The sequence below is a fragment of the Chrysochloris asiatica genome, unplaced genomic scaffold (genome assembly GCF_000296735.1).
Source record: "Chrysochloris asiatica unplaced genomic scaffold, ChrAsi1.0 scaffold00106, whole genome shotgun sequence".
In the NCBI taxonomy this organism is placed as follows: domain Eukaryota; kingdom Metazoa; phylum Chordata; class Mammalia; order Afrosoricida; family Chrysochloridae; genus Chrysochloris; species Chrysochloris asiatica.
The window spans coordinates 10,805,585-10,821,158 of NW_006408624.1; positions in this window are offsets into that span (position 1 = coordinate 10,805,585).

The window sequence follows — 15,574 nt, forward strand, 5'->3', positions numbered from 1 at the left end:
TGTTGGAAATGCTGTGTTAATGTTTTAATTTTGGTTCTTCTTTTTGGATGTGCGCATTTATTACAATGAATTGTCCTCTCAGAACCACTTTCGCTGTGTCCCAACTATTTTGGTATGTTGTGTTTTCATTCTTGTTTGTTTCTAGGAACTTATTGAATTCACGTTTAATTTCTTCTTTTACCCAGTCGTTTTTCAGCAGGATGGTACTCTGTTTCCATGTATTTGACTTTATTTCCTTGGTCTTCTTATTGTTGATTTCTAGTTTTATAACATTGTGGTCTGAAAAGATGTTTTGTAGTATTTTGATGTTTTTAAATTTATGGAGGCTTGCTTGTGACCTAACACATGTACAATTCTGGAGAATGTTCCATGTGCACTGGAAAAGAATGTATATTGTGCTGTTGTTGGGATAAATGCTCTGTACACATCTGTGAGGTCAAGTTGGTTGATTGTGCTGTTTAGCTCCTCTGTAACTTTGTCGAGTTTCTTTCTGGTTGAACTTTGTCAAGTTTCTTTCTGGTTGTTCTATCCCTTTTTGAATGTTGTATATTAAAATCTCCCACTATAATTGTAGATTTATCTATTTCTTCAATTCTAGTAGGGTTTGCTTCTTATATCTTGGTGCTCTTTCATTGGGAGCATTAATATTTATTATGGTTATATTGTCTTCCTCAATTGACCCTTTAATCATGAGATAGTGTCCTTCTTTATCTCTTATGCTGGTCTTTGTCTTAAAGTTTACTTTGTCAGAGATTAATATTGCCACGCCTGTCTGTTTTTTTATTGCAGTTATCTTGGTATATTTTTTTCCATACTTTATTTTTAGTCTGTTTTTGTCTTTGTGAGTAAGGTGTGTCTCTTCCAGGCAGCATATTGAAGGATCTTGTTTTCTTATCCATTCTGCCACCATCTGTCTCTTCTCTGGGGCATTTAATCCATTGACATTCAGTGTAACTATCGATAGGTATGAATTGATTGCTGCCATTATATTAATTTTTTGGTAGTTCTGTTCATTCCTTTGTTCTGCTGAGTTCGTGTTTTTTCTGCTATTTCTTGTCAGTTTCTTCTTAGTTTTCATGTTTCCTTGTTCTGTTTGGATCTTCATTTTCATGGTAAGTTGTGAAGTAGTAACTTTCTTTGGGGTTACCCTATAGTCTATTAACTTTTCTTTCCATTTAAGACAGTATATTGTATCCTATAATCTAACCTGACCTCCTCACCACCTGGATCTCTGTTCCTATATTTTTCCCTTCTTTGACATTGTTATTATTTTATTCTTCAGTTGACCTTCCAGCTTCTTTGAATTCATTGTTGTAATTTTGTTCCTTTCTGAACTCTGCTCTCTGTCATCTGAATTTCAGGTGGTTTTGCTATACCTGTCAATCTCTGGTTGTTGCCTGTTCTTGTTGGTTTTCAGTCCAAAGAACTCACTTTAGGATGTTTTGAAGTGTTGGATTGGCTTTGACAAAATCTCTTTTATTCTGTTTATCCTGGAATGTTTTGATTGAACCATCATGTATGATTGACAGTTTTGCTGGATAGATGATTCTTGGTTGGCAGTTTTTTTTGTTTTCTTTTAGGGTTTTATATGTCTCCCCATTGCCTTCTTGCCTGCATGGTTTCTGCTGAGAAGTCAGAGCTTAATCTGATTTACTTGCCTTTGTAAGTAACACTTCTCTTTTCTCTGGCTGCTTTTAGGAATCTCTCTTTGTCTTTGATTTGGAGTGCTTGATTATGATATGTCTTGGTGATTTTTTGGGGGGTCTATCCTTCCTGGGGTACATTCAGCTTCTTGAATGCTTATCTTCTCCTCCTTCAAGATGTTTGGGAAATTTTCTTCCCGAAGCTCTTCAACTATCTCCTCTGTGGACTTCTGTGATTCTTCCTGTTCCGGAATACCAATAATTCTTAACTTGTTCCTCTTCATGTTATCCAGCATGAGTCTAAGACTCTCTTCATATTTTTTTTATCCTTTTTTTCTGCTTGCTCTTGTATCTTAACAGTATTGAGGGATTTGTCTTTCAGGTCACTCTTTCTGGCTTCCATCTCCTTTTCCCTTTCAGTGTATTGTCCATTTCTGATATTTTATTATTAGTCATCTGGACCTCTTTTTGGAGATTTTGAATTGTTTCCAATGCCGTCTCTATCTTGTTTGATTGCTGACTTCTTCCTTATTTTCCTCCACCCCTTTTCAGAGCATTTGAGTTTGTTTCCATATCATTCTTCTGAATTCCTTCTCAGGCAGATCTAAAACCTGCTCTTCTTCTACTGGGAAGTCTGTGTCTGCCTCCAGCTCATTTGTCTCAGTTACTCTTTTTCTATTTTTTGACACATATTTTAATCTTTTGTTGTGTTTTATTAGACATTTTCCATAGTTAGGTGGGTTTTTAATGCTTAACTGGATGCTTGTTGTTGTGTTATTAAGCTTACTGAGTGTCTCCTGGTGGATATGATCTGGAGATAGGCTTCCCTTTTGTGTATAATGCCTAGCAGCTGGTATCGGCTCCTTTCCCAATGGTGGGATATTATGGGGTATGCTTGTAGCTTGGCTATATGGCCACGATTGCTGTATCTTTTTGGGTAATGTAGGGAGAAAAAGCTCCCACCCCCAGGGAAAAAGTGTGATCAAAAGGACCAAAAACAGATGCAATATGAAAGCAGAGACAAAAACCACCACTCAAAAACAAAATTAAAATCATAGCCAACTGGCCAGTAGCCTTTGCTGCACAGGTCAGTGTTCGTGCACAGTAGAAACCTCCAGCAGTGAGGGGGGGTGTCCACTCGCTCAGTCCCCTCCTCTAGTCACCACCATGGATATGTGCATATAGGTCTTGAGACAGTAATGGGAGAAAGATTGTAGACTATTTTTATCTCTGAAGGTCAGTTATGTATCTGTGTGTGCCATTGAAATTCTCAAAATAGCTGTGTCCTTGTGTGTAGTAGTTTGTGTTTGCTCTTGCCTTTTATGTTGGGGTTTTACAGAGTGTTCATATGGTTTGTCTGTATGGTGGCCAGACCGGCTTTTTCTTGCTGGGTAAACAAGAATAAAAGGTCCCACCCAGGTCAACTTTAGGGCTGGGTCCCAGAGTCAGACATCATAAGCAGCCGCCAAAGAATCAGCCCGTGGGATCAATAGATTCCTCCTTTCTGTGCCATGGGAAAACTGTGGGCTCAACGCTGGGCCATTTTGGCAGTGTACGCCCTCCCGCCTGAAGGTGTCCAGGCTGGGCAGAGAGGGTGTAACGGGGAGAGGAGGAAAAAATGTGTAGAATCCCCCACACCTCTTTTTTCAAATGTCACTGTGTGGGCTTTAGCACTGTATCACTTTGTCAGTGTGGTTGTGGTCCTGTCCTCTGAACTCAGCCCTTGCGGAGTGGCCATAGGGAGAGTCCTGCATCACTATCGATTCTGAAATCACAATATTTTTCTTTAATCAGTGATTTTTCTACTGGTGGGTGCAGGAAACTGACACCCTGTGTATTATACTAGATCCAGAGCTCTGGAGCTGCTATGTGAAAGCACCTTCTCTAGTTTTCCCGCACCTCCTCCAAGAAGCCTATCCTACCTGACTCTGCTTCTCCAGCCTTCAAAACCCTTTCCATCTTCTTTTGATGTTTTATACATTATTCAATATTTTGTCCAGAGAATCCTTCAATAATAAAAGTTGAGGCTTGAATTTTTAATTCACTTCCCCCACCTTGAGAAATACTGAGTGTGTTCTTCCCTTTTGGTTTCCTGACTCCAGATCTTTGCACATTTCTTTGTAATATTTCACTTTGTCTTCTCAAGCTGCCCTTTGAAATTTGCTGTTCAGCTCTTGTACCTCCTCATTTCTTCCATGTGCTTTAGCATCTCTACATTGGAGTGCAATTTTCAGTGTCTATTCTTACATCCATTTTGATCTTTTCCTTCTTTCTTGTCTTCTTAATGACTTTTTGCTTTCTTCATGTATGATATTCTTGATGTCATCCCACAACTCTTCTGGTCTTCTTTCTTTAATGTTTAATATATCAAATCTATTCTTCAGATGATCTCTAAATTCAGGTGGGATATATTCAAGGTGATAGTTTGGCTCTTGTAGACTTGTTTTCATTTTATTCAACTTGAGTCTGAATTTACATATGAGCAATTGATGGTCTGTTCCGCAATTTGTCCCTGGCCTTGTTTTGGCTTATGATATGGAGCTTTTCCACTATCTCTTTCCACAGGTGTATTCAATTGATTTCTGTGTATTCCATCTGGTGAGGTCCATGTGTATAATTGACTCTTATACTGTCTAAAGAAGGTATTTGAAATCAACAAATCATTGGTTTTGCAGAATTCTGTCATGCGACCTCCAGCACCATTTCTATCACCAAGGCCATGTTTTCCAACTACTGATCCTTCCTCTTTGTTTCCAACCTTTGCATTCCAATCACCAGTAATGATCAATCTTGATCGCATGTTTGATCAATTTCAGATTGTAGAAGTTGGTAGAATTCTTGTATTTCATCCTCACTGGGTTCAGTGGTTGATGTATAAATTTGAATAATAATGGTATTAACTGGTCTGAAACCTGTCCACCATGGTGATCCTGCTGGCATTTAAAATACCGGTGGCATAGCTTCCAGAATCACAGCAACTCACAAGCCACCACAGTATGACAAACTGACAGATGAGTAGTAGTTGTCTCTCATATTTTGTACAAATTATCAGGAGGGATCAGTCCCTAGTGAAAGACTTTGTGCTTGGTAAAGTGGAGGGTCAGTGAAAAAGAGGAAGACACCCACTGAGATGTATTGGCATAGTGGCAGCAGTGATGGGATCAAATGGAGCGAAGATTGTGAGATTGGTACAAGACTGGGAAGTGTTTTGTTTTGTTCTGCATGAGGTCATTATGAGTTGGAATTGACTTGACAATACCCACCAACATCAGCAATAACAACAAAGGTGCTATTGTTGTTGTTAAGTACCTTCGGGATGATAATGACTCATAGTGATCCTGTATAGGATTTCTGAGGAGAACCTGATGGGTTGAATTGCTGACCTTCTGGTTAGAAATCTGGTGCATATCCTACAGTGCCACACCAGTACAACAAAGATACAACAAAGATAAGGAAAACCAAATGAAGCAGAGGAAGATGATAGTCTGGAATCCCAGGCTTCAGATGAAGGGATAGAGAAGTGGATTGAATGCTTACTTTAAAGAGTAAGCTGAACAGACATCGAAAAAAAAAAAGGAAACAAACTGGTGACCTGTGCCAACCAGTCAGACACTGTATGACCGCCTTAAACTTTTGTGAACAGCTTCACAGACAAGGCATCATACCGGTATGATGCAGAAACATGCTGGTGACTCATGGAGACAAAGGTGCGATCTTTTTCTAGAACCCCACATGCTCCTGGTTACCAGAGGCATGGCTGGCCCCCACCCATGTACACCCACAGCAAAGATCCTACTCATCTGGTGATTGGAGCCTCTTGGAGGTGAGTGACATAGTTGTGAGTCCCATCAAAGTGAGTGGGGAGTTATCTGTACCAACCCTGGTGTCTAGACTCAGGTGAGACCTGCACCAAATCCATAGAGCCACCCTGGCCAGTTCTGGACTAGCTCTAAGGAGAAAAAGCAGCTGAACAAACACGTTGGGGTGTGGAGTTGGAGGGTAGGGAAGGGAACAGGTGAATACTGTCTGCCAGCCAGGTTCTGCGCTACCATCTTGAACTTTTTATGGGTAGCTTTGAAGACCAAGGGTGGTTGGTGGCACAGAAGCATACTGTTTCTTGCCAGAGAGAAAGGTGTGATATATATTTTTTGTACCCCTCATTACCCTGGTGACTGAGGTGTGGCCAGTCCACACCCTATACACTCTGAGAGAAGCTCTTGCCTTCCAGGCAGTCAGAGTCACATTAAAGTGAGTTAGGAGCTAGCAGCACTGACCCCGGGACCTGGAATCAGGTGTGGCTTACTTCAGACCAGTAGAGCTGATTCTGGCCAGCACTGGACTAGTGGAAACTCTCACCCTTGATGCCCTCTGGGATGGAAGTACTCTGATCCCCCAGCTCCTTTGGGGTCTGCATGAACTACTTCTGGATTGGGTGCCCAAAACAGACAACACCTAGACTTACAGGAACACTATCTAGGGGCAAAAGTGTCACTGTTTCATCACTTGCCCATGTGAGGAGGTAATTGGCTGGCAGGAGACTCCAGAGTTTTTTCTCTCTAGAGCTGGCACCTGCCCTGTTTTTTTTCCTTCCATTGTTTCTGTTTGTTTATTCTTTCATCCCCTTCTTCCTCTCTTTACCTTCTCTTGTTTTTTATCCTTTCTAGCTCTGCTTTCATTTTTTTCTGCTTCTCTTTTCCGACTGTTACTTCTTCTTTTTTTCTCATGGTTTTTCTTTACTGTTCTCTACTACTCTCTTTCTCTTTTACTCATCCTTTCCCTAATATGTTTAGTTCTTTCTCTCTCTTGCTCTCTTATTTTTGTCTTTTGCGGTTTAAAAAAAAATCTCTCCCTTTTTTCTCTTTTTGTTATTTTTTTTCTAGCTGTGGGTACTTGTTTTTCTTTACCACTCTCTCTCTCTCTATTTTCCTATTGTTTATTTTTCTTCTATCTTGTGTGTGCAATTTCTCCTTGGGTCTCACCTGAAAGAGGACAGCAGCTGTACCCATACAGCCCAGCCACAACCATACCATCTATAGTCCCACTCACCAGGCAAAAGTCAATACCAGCTGCTACACACATTGATCAACAACAAAAACCAACATTAGCCAAACCCATCTTAAACTGAGCTGTACAAATGGTGAACAGAAAACAGTGCGCATGCTTTCATCCTCTAATCATACCCACAAGAAAGCAGTTGGTGAGATCCTAAGAACACATCAGCATATAATCATCAATTAAATACAAATACAACAGAATCACAATGTCTTGGAAGCAACAGACAATTTCTAGTCACACAAAGAAACAAGACAGAGTGGTTCAAACAGGTGAATAAGAGGCAGAACTAGAAAATAGTGGAGGTAATAAAGCATTGTTGTTGTTGTTAAGTGCTGTCAGGTCAGTTCCAACCCATAGCAACCCATAGGGTTTCCGAGGAGCAACTGGTGAGCTTGAACCACTGACCTTCCATTTGAAACCAAATTTGCAGTCCAGCTCATTAACCCACAGCACCACACCAGGACTCCTTGGAACTATGTAAAAAAGAATTCAAGAGAATGATAGGGTACTTGAAAATGATTGCTAGAAAGGTCAAGGAAAGCAAGGAAGAATTCAGGACAATATTACAGGAACAAACAAACAAAATGGATAAAGAATTGGAGATAATACAAACCCTGCAAATAGAAATCCAGAAGATTAATACTAAGATTTCAGAAATGGGCAATCCATTGAAAAGACAAATGAATCTATTTGAATTGAAGGAAACCTGAACTAGTGAGCTTGAAGATAAATTTCTCAATACTAGTAAGTTAGAAGAACAATCAGAAAAAAGAATGAAAAAATCTGAATAAAGCCTGACATTCATGTGGGACAACATGAAGAAGAATAACTTATAGGTTATCAGAATTCCAGAGCAGGAAGAGACAAAAAAAAAAAAGCACAGAAAAGATAGTCGAAAAGGTATTGGAGGAAAGCTTCCCTAACATCATGAAAAACGAGTAGATAAGTATTCAAGAAGCTAAAGAAACACACAAGGATAGAACCCAAAAGAAAATCACCTAGATATGCCATAATAAAACTCATAAAACTCTCCAAACTCAAAGACAAGGAAAAGTTCCTGAGAGCAGCTCTGGAAAAGAGGAAAAGTTACTTACAAAGGACACCCAATAAGATTAAGCTCAGCAGAAAGCATGCAGGCTAGAGGGATATGGGAAGGCATATATGAAACTCTGAAAAAAAAAAAAAATTCATCCAAGAATCATATGCTCAGAAAAACCGTTTCTCAAGTTGTTGTTGGCTCTGACTCATAGCAACCCTCTATAGAATTTCCAAGGCTGTAAGTCTTTGTGGGAGCAGAATGTCATCTTTTTCCCACAGGTGGGAATAGGAGTCTTTGTGTGCCACCGAGTCGGTTCTGACTCACAGTGACCCTGTATAGGGTTTCTAAGCCTATAAATCTTTTCAGGAGCAGAAAGCCTCATCGTTCTCCTGCAGAAAATGGTACTGTTTACAACAGATACCCAGGAATAAATCTAACCAGAGAAACAAATGACCTATACAAAGGAAACTACAAAACATTGCTATAATAAAACAAGAGACTTACAAAAATGGAAGAATATATCATGCTCATGGACAGGAAGACTTAACATTGTGAAAATGTCAACATTACCCAAAGAAATTTTTTAATATAATGCAATCCCAATCCTGATTCCAACATCATTCTTTAAAGAGATGGAAAAATGTATCACTAACTTTATATAGAAAAGAAAGAGACCTCAAATAAGCAAAGCATTACTTAAGAAAAAGAACAAACTTGGAGACCTCTCATTCCTGACCTCAAAATCTACTACAAAGACACAGTGGTCAAAACAACCTAGTACTGGTCTAATGATAGATAAGTAGATCAGTGGGACAGTATTGAGAGCCCAGAAGTAAATACATTCACATACAATCAGCTGATCTTTGACAAAGGGCAAAACATATTAAATGGGGAAATGATTGATAGTCTCTTCAACAAAAGGTGCTGTCAAAACTGGAAATTCATTTGCAGAAAAATGGTAGTAGACCCATATCTCACACCATATACAGAATCAAACTTAACATGCATCAAAGATTTGAATGTGAAACTTAGAACTATAGAGATCATCAGTGAAAAAATAAGGACAAACTTAGGGACTCTAACACATGGCATAAATACACTGTCAAACATAATGAAAACCACACAAACAGTAAGAGACAAAATGCATGACTGGGACCTCCTAAAAATTAGATACCAAAAGAGTGAAAAAAGAACCCTCAGACTGGGATTTTCTTTCTTTCTTTTTACAATGACATATCAGATAAGGAACTGATTTCTAACATTTATGCAAAACTACAACACCTCTATGGAGTCCTGATGTGGCACTGTAGGTAAGCACTTGACTGCTAACCATGATGTTGGTGATTCAAACCCTCCAGCCACTCCTCGGAAACCCTGTACGAGATTGCTATAAGTTGAAACTGACTCAATGGTACTTAACAACAACAACACCTCTACAAGGAAAAGACAAACAACCACAGTTAACAAATAGGCAGAGGTCTTGAACAGACACTTCACCAAAGAAAACATTCAGGCAGTCAACAAACATGAAGAAATGTTCATGATCATTAGCTATTGCACTTGTTACTGTTAGGTGCTGTCGAATTAGTTCTGACTAATTGAACCTATGCTCAAGAAAATGAAACACTGCCTCGTCCTACACCATCCTCACAATTATTGTTACACTTAAGCCCATTGCTGCTGTCACTGTGCCAATCTACTTGGGGGTCTTTCATTTTTACACTGACTCTCCACTTTTACCAAGTATGATGTCCTTCTCCAGGGATTGCTTCTCTTGATAATAAGACTGAAGTATAAGAGATATAGTCCCGCCATCCTGGGTTCTAATGAGCATTCTCGCTGTACTTCTTCCAACACAGAATTGTTTGTTCTTCTAGTAGTCCATTGGATTTTGAATATTCTTCCACAACACTGGAATACAAATGCATTAATTTTTCTGGGGTCCTCCTTATTCATTTCCCAGCCTTCATATGCATATGAGGCTATTGAAACTATCATGGGTTGGGTCAGGTGCACCTTAGTCCTCCAACTGACATCTTTGATCTTGAACACTTTAAAGAGATCTTGTGCAGCAGATTTGCCTAATGCAGCACGTCATTTGATTTTTTGACTGCTGTTTCAATGAGTACTGAAAGTGGACCCAAGCAAAATGAAGTCTTTGACAACTTCAATCTTTTCTCCATTTATCATGATGTTATTTATTGGTCCAGTGGTGAGGATTTTTTGTTTTCTTTATATTGAGGTGCAACCCATACTGAAGGCTGCTCCATGAGCCACAGCTTCAACTTCAAGAGCAACTTCTTCTTACAAGTCCCAGCAGAATTTCTTGTGTCTCATTGTCCTTGGCTGGGTTACATGCTCTTCCCTGAATTGTTCACAATGGTTGGGGAAAAGCAAAATTTGGTGGGGCTTGTGGGCCCAGCCCTGGAACTAGGAATGATGTCAACTTCCCTGAAAGTTCATGGACATAGAGTGGGGTGGAGAGAGTCTCCCCTGAGAAAAATTGAGGTGTGGTTTCTAGAAAAATGAATGAACACTAAGGAGCAAAACCAGCAAATACCCACTACAGTTATGCTAGCCCAACAGAATGTTTTGGAATGATTTCCATCTTTGTTTTATACATTTGTTGTTGCTGACATGATGTGCTATTGAGTTGGTTCTAACTCATAGTGACTCTGTATAAATACTTCAGAAGAAAGGCTAGTGGGTTTGAACTGCTGATCTTGCAGTTAGCAGTCCAGTGCGTATTCTACAGTGCCACACCATACACAATGACAGTGTAAATAAAGGAAGTTATTTGTTTCTTAAAGATTTTATATAACTCACCCATAAAAACTGGACTTGACGCCATCTTTAATGTAGATCTTTGATGACCTGATTTCTTTTATGGATATTGGCATTTTTATATCTTCTTGAGCCATGAAAGGAACAAACAAATGAAAAAAATCAGCATTTGGTTTTATTTTTCAAACAGCATTTATTTGTTATTTCATTAGTTTCTTCTTTTATCTCTATGAATTCCTTTTCTCACCTAGTTTACTTTTTAAGAACTGCTGGAGTTCAATTCTCTTTCATGTTTTCTGATAAATATGTTCAAGGCTATACATTTTAAAATAAATACTGTATGGTCCTTGACAAATGGGTCACTATGTGGTTCTCTTACTGTCATTCATTTACAAATAATTTGGCATTTCAATTTTGAGGTTTTCTTTAATCCAAGAATTATGTGTTGTTGTTAGGTTCCATTGAGTTACAATGAATAGTGTTTTTAAGTTAAAAAAAATTTTTTTGGAGGGGTTGTTTTCAGGGTTTTTTTGTTGTTGTTGTCATATTGTTTTGTCATCCTTATGTTGTTGATTCTAGTTTTTTTTGCATTGTACTCAGGCAACATAGCCTATATGATTTTCATTTTTTGGAATTAAGATTTTATTAGAATAAGCATTGAACTGCTCAATCTAACCCACCAGCTGCTCCTTGGAAATTCTGGCTATGAGCCAGAATTGACTCAAGGGCACTTAACATCAATAACAATTAAAATGATCAAATTTTCAAAATATTAAAAAAAGAATTTGCAAATATTTATTGTCAGTTCAGTATATTTTCATGGAGTCCTGGCGTAGTGTTGTGGATTAATGTACTGGACTGAAAAGTCAGTTTGAACCAAAAGGTCAGCAGTTCAAGCTTACTAGTCGCTCCTTGGAAACTCTATACAGGATTGCTGTGGGTTGGAACTGACCTGACAGCACTTAATAACAACAACAATAGTATATTTTAGTATTAAATTTTTTGAATCAAACATTTAAATATATTATTCAAATTATCTTACAGCCTTACTTATTTTGTTTACTTCACCTATCAATTTCTAAAGAGGCACAATTCAAATCTTTAACACTTATTGAAATTTTGACATTTTCCCCTGGTAGTTCTAGAAATATTTCTATAGTTGAAACTCTGTTGTTGAGCATACACATTTACTTGATTGTTATATTTTCTTGGTAGATTTACCTCTTATAAATACAAAGTATCTCTTTGTTCCAACTAGTGCTTCCTTTTGAATTCTATTTATTCAGATACTAATAATTCTATGACTTCATTTTTTATTTGTTTTGTTGGCATATATTCTTTTTCCATTCTTTTGTTTCTAATCTTGCTATTCTTGTGTTTTAGCTATAACTCGTTGCTGCATTGTTTATCATTATATGTAAACAAAATGTTTGTGAAAAATTCCGTTGACCTTTAATTCCTTTTCTCCACAAAATTTTTGAAGATCCCTCTTATGCATGTATATTAATGAGAATTCAAAAACACACACACAAAAAAAAACAACAACAACAACAAAAAAAAACTCATTCTGAGAATGGCTATATTTTAATAGGAGAGTTTAATCCATTCATATTTATTGTGTTATTGATATGTTTGGATGTACTCCTACCTTTTGTTTAATCAATCAAATTTCCTTTATTCTCTATATTTTTCTATTTGTTGATAAGCTATATATAATATCTTTATTTTTTAATACTTCAAAAATTTTAATACCTTTCTCATTACAATAGTATCTTAAACCTATTTCCCATACTTTGTTTAACTTTAGTTCCAGATTGTTATTACTGTTTGAGTACTTTACTCCTACACTTTTAAAAAATAAGTCATTCTTAATAACTGTATATACTTTTATATGCACATTACTATTATTCAAACTCTTTGACAGTTATTGATTCCTTTTTGATTTTTAAAAATTTCTTAATCTGACACTCTCTTGAGTTTCATGTTTTGTTCTTTTGAAGTACATTTTTTTTTTTTTTTAAGAAGAAGTGAATGGGTTGTAAATTTCCTTTGTCCTTGCTTATTTGGAAATATCTTTGTTTGGTTGGTATAGAATTGCAGGTTCAAAATAACGTGGAAGCAATGAGGATTTTGTCTTTAATTTGAAATTTAGAACTGTCACCAGGAGGTGTCTTTTTCATGTTTGTTTTTTTTTGTTGGTGTGCTTAGTATATGTGGATCTTTTTATAATCTGAAGACTCAGATCTTTCTCTAGTTCTAGAAAGTATTTTTAAATGTTATTTCTTTTAGGATTATTATTTTACTACCTTAGTCTCTCTGCTATCTTCATCTATAACTTCTATAAGATAAATGTCAGAGCTTGTATTTTCTTGTATTTTATATTTCTTTGTGGTCTATCCTACCTTTCATGGTATTTCCTTGACCTTATCTTCCCATCATGAATATAGTCCTTAGGCACATTCATTTATTTCATTATTCCCCAAACTCCCAGAAAATATGTTTTTAATTCTCAAGAATTATTTATTTCTTTTTCAGTTGTTTCTTTTCCATAACAGTGTGCTCTTATTTTATAAAACCAATTTTTTTTTTCTATCTTTGAGAAGACACTAGCATTATTTTCAAGTTCTCCTCTGTGCTTTAGATTATCTCTATTCCTTCAGGGCTGAGTTAATCTGAGTTTTCATCTTGTTCTGTCTCATATTCTTGGTTTGCTTCAAATATCTGGTGATCTGTGATGGTCAGTTCAGATTTGTCAATTTAAAATTAGGTTGATTAATATACTTAGGAAAGTGGTGTGTGCTCCTTTTACAGTTATGTACACTTATTTCCAGATTGGTCCTTTTCCTTGAAGAGAGGCTGTCTGCAGCTCTGTGTTCATGGGAAAGTGAAAGGGGTTTGCTTACTTCAGGCTTCCCTATAGCAAAAGTGGGTAGCACACCGGCAAGCTTGGCTCCTGATTGCCAAGGTAAAGAAGACTATTCTGTACAAGGACCACTTTACTATTTGCACTCCTGCTTCACTGTCTGTGCTTTTTTCCTCCTTTCCCACATCCATTATAGAGATCTAGTCATGTTATGCTTCTCTGACCTCAATACTTACATAGTCAGACCTCCTCCGATGTCAGTTATGTATTGCTACATAACAAAGTACCCCACAACTTAATGCCTTTAAGCAACACAGATGTATTATCTGTCATGACTCAGTAGATTGTCTGGTCTCATTCTTCTGTTCCACATGGCATTGGCTACGCTCACTCATGTGGCTGCATTTGGTTTGCAGCTAGGCTTGGTGTAAAAAATCAATAAGGCATCACTCACTAGGGTCTTGATGTTGGCTACCTGCTCATGACATCTAGCTTCTTTGCCTCATTCCCACATGCCTTCTTATCCTCCAGAACCTCTTTCTCTAGAAGGATATGGTAGACTTCCTTAGTGGCTGGATTCCAAGAGAAAATATTCCATAAGGACAATCCTTAATGTACAAGTGCTTATCCAGCCTTTATTTGCATCGTGCTTGCTAATATATCATTAGTTAAAGCAAGTTACATAGTGTAGCTCAGAGTCGATGTGTAGGAGATTCCACAGGGCATGAATACTAAGAGTTTTGGCTCGTTGGGGGCTATTAGCACATCTTCTAAAGTAGGTCTTTGGTCTTCTTTACAAAGCAGTTCATTGGGCTTCAATATCAGGACAAAAGCAACAGTCAGTCATTCTCTATATGTTGGGAGAGGAAGGGACAATCTGGTCCATTTGTCTATTTATTCCGTAGTTCTTTACCTGATGCTTGTACCACAGCCTACTTCCTGCTCTTTGTACTTGGAGTTTCTCCAAGGTTCTGTTGGAAAGAACAGATTAAATTTCTTTAGCCAATTTCTTCTGTGCTGATTTAACTACTCTGGTTCCACCCATAAGTCTGATTCGATCTGCTTTTTATCTTCTAGAAACTCCTTAAAAAATATTTTTACCTATTAATGTCATCGTAAGGAGCCCTGGTAGCACAGTGGGTTATACTTTGGGCTGCTAACGACAAGATCAGCAGTTTGAAACCACCAGCCAGCTGCTTTGTGGAAGAATGATAAGGCCTTCTGCTCTCATAAAGATTTACAGCCTCGGAAAACCTACACAGGGTAGCTCTGAGTGGGAACTGACTTGGCACACAGCAGCAGCAACAGCAGTGTTATAGTGTCTAGTTTTCTTGTTCTGATCCACACGTATTCTTTTCATGTATTCTTCTATTGGTTCACTGAAATTTGATGGAGAGGAAAACGTTGTATATTCTGCAAATACCACCCTGAACCACAAGAATAAGGAAGAACTTTAAAGGTATACACATTTTGAAAACGGGAAAAGAAAGTAATAAGATTCCTGTTACCGTAAGTCTGCACTCACCCATACCACCGGAATGCTAGAGAAGTGGTAGTGGCGTGCTGTCGAGTCGATTCCTACTCAGAGTGCTTTTATATGGTTTCTGAGGTTGTACATCTTCACAGGACCAGAAAGTCTCATTTTTCTCCCATGAAGCAGCTGGAACAACTGGTGGATTCGAACTACTACTGACCTTGTGTCTAGAGGCTCAACTCATAATCCACTACACTACATGGGCTGTTTGGTGTTTAGACTTAGTGGTTAGACTAGACGCTGTTATTGCTTTTGGCAGTCTGAGATGTTGAGATGCTGTATAACTTCAGCCCTTTCTATCTCAGGAGACCAGGGTGATGGGGTTATGCTGAATCTTATGATTTAAGCACTTGCTGAGACTAACACTGAGACTATCGGAACTAGATTTTTTGATCATCCAGTCCACACTCAGAGTCCTGGTGTAGTGCTGTGGGTTAATGGGCTGGACTGCGAAGTCAATTTGAACTGCAAGGTTGGTGGTTCAAGTTCACCAGTCGCTCCTTGGAAACCCTATACACAGTTGCTATGGGTCAGAACCAACCTCACAGCACTTAACAAGTCCAGACTCAGGAGCCCTGGTGGCAGAGTGGTTACATGCTTGGCTGTTAACTGAAAGATCGGTGGTTGGAAACCATGAGCCACTCCACAGCAGAAAG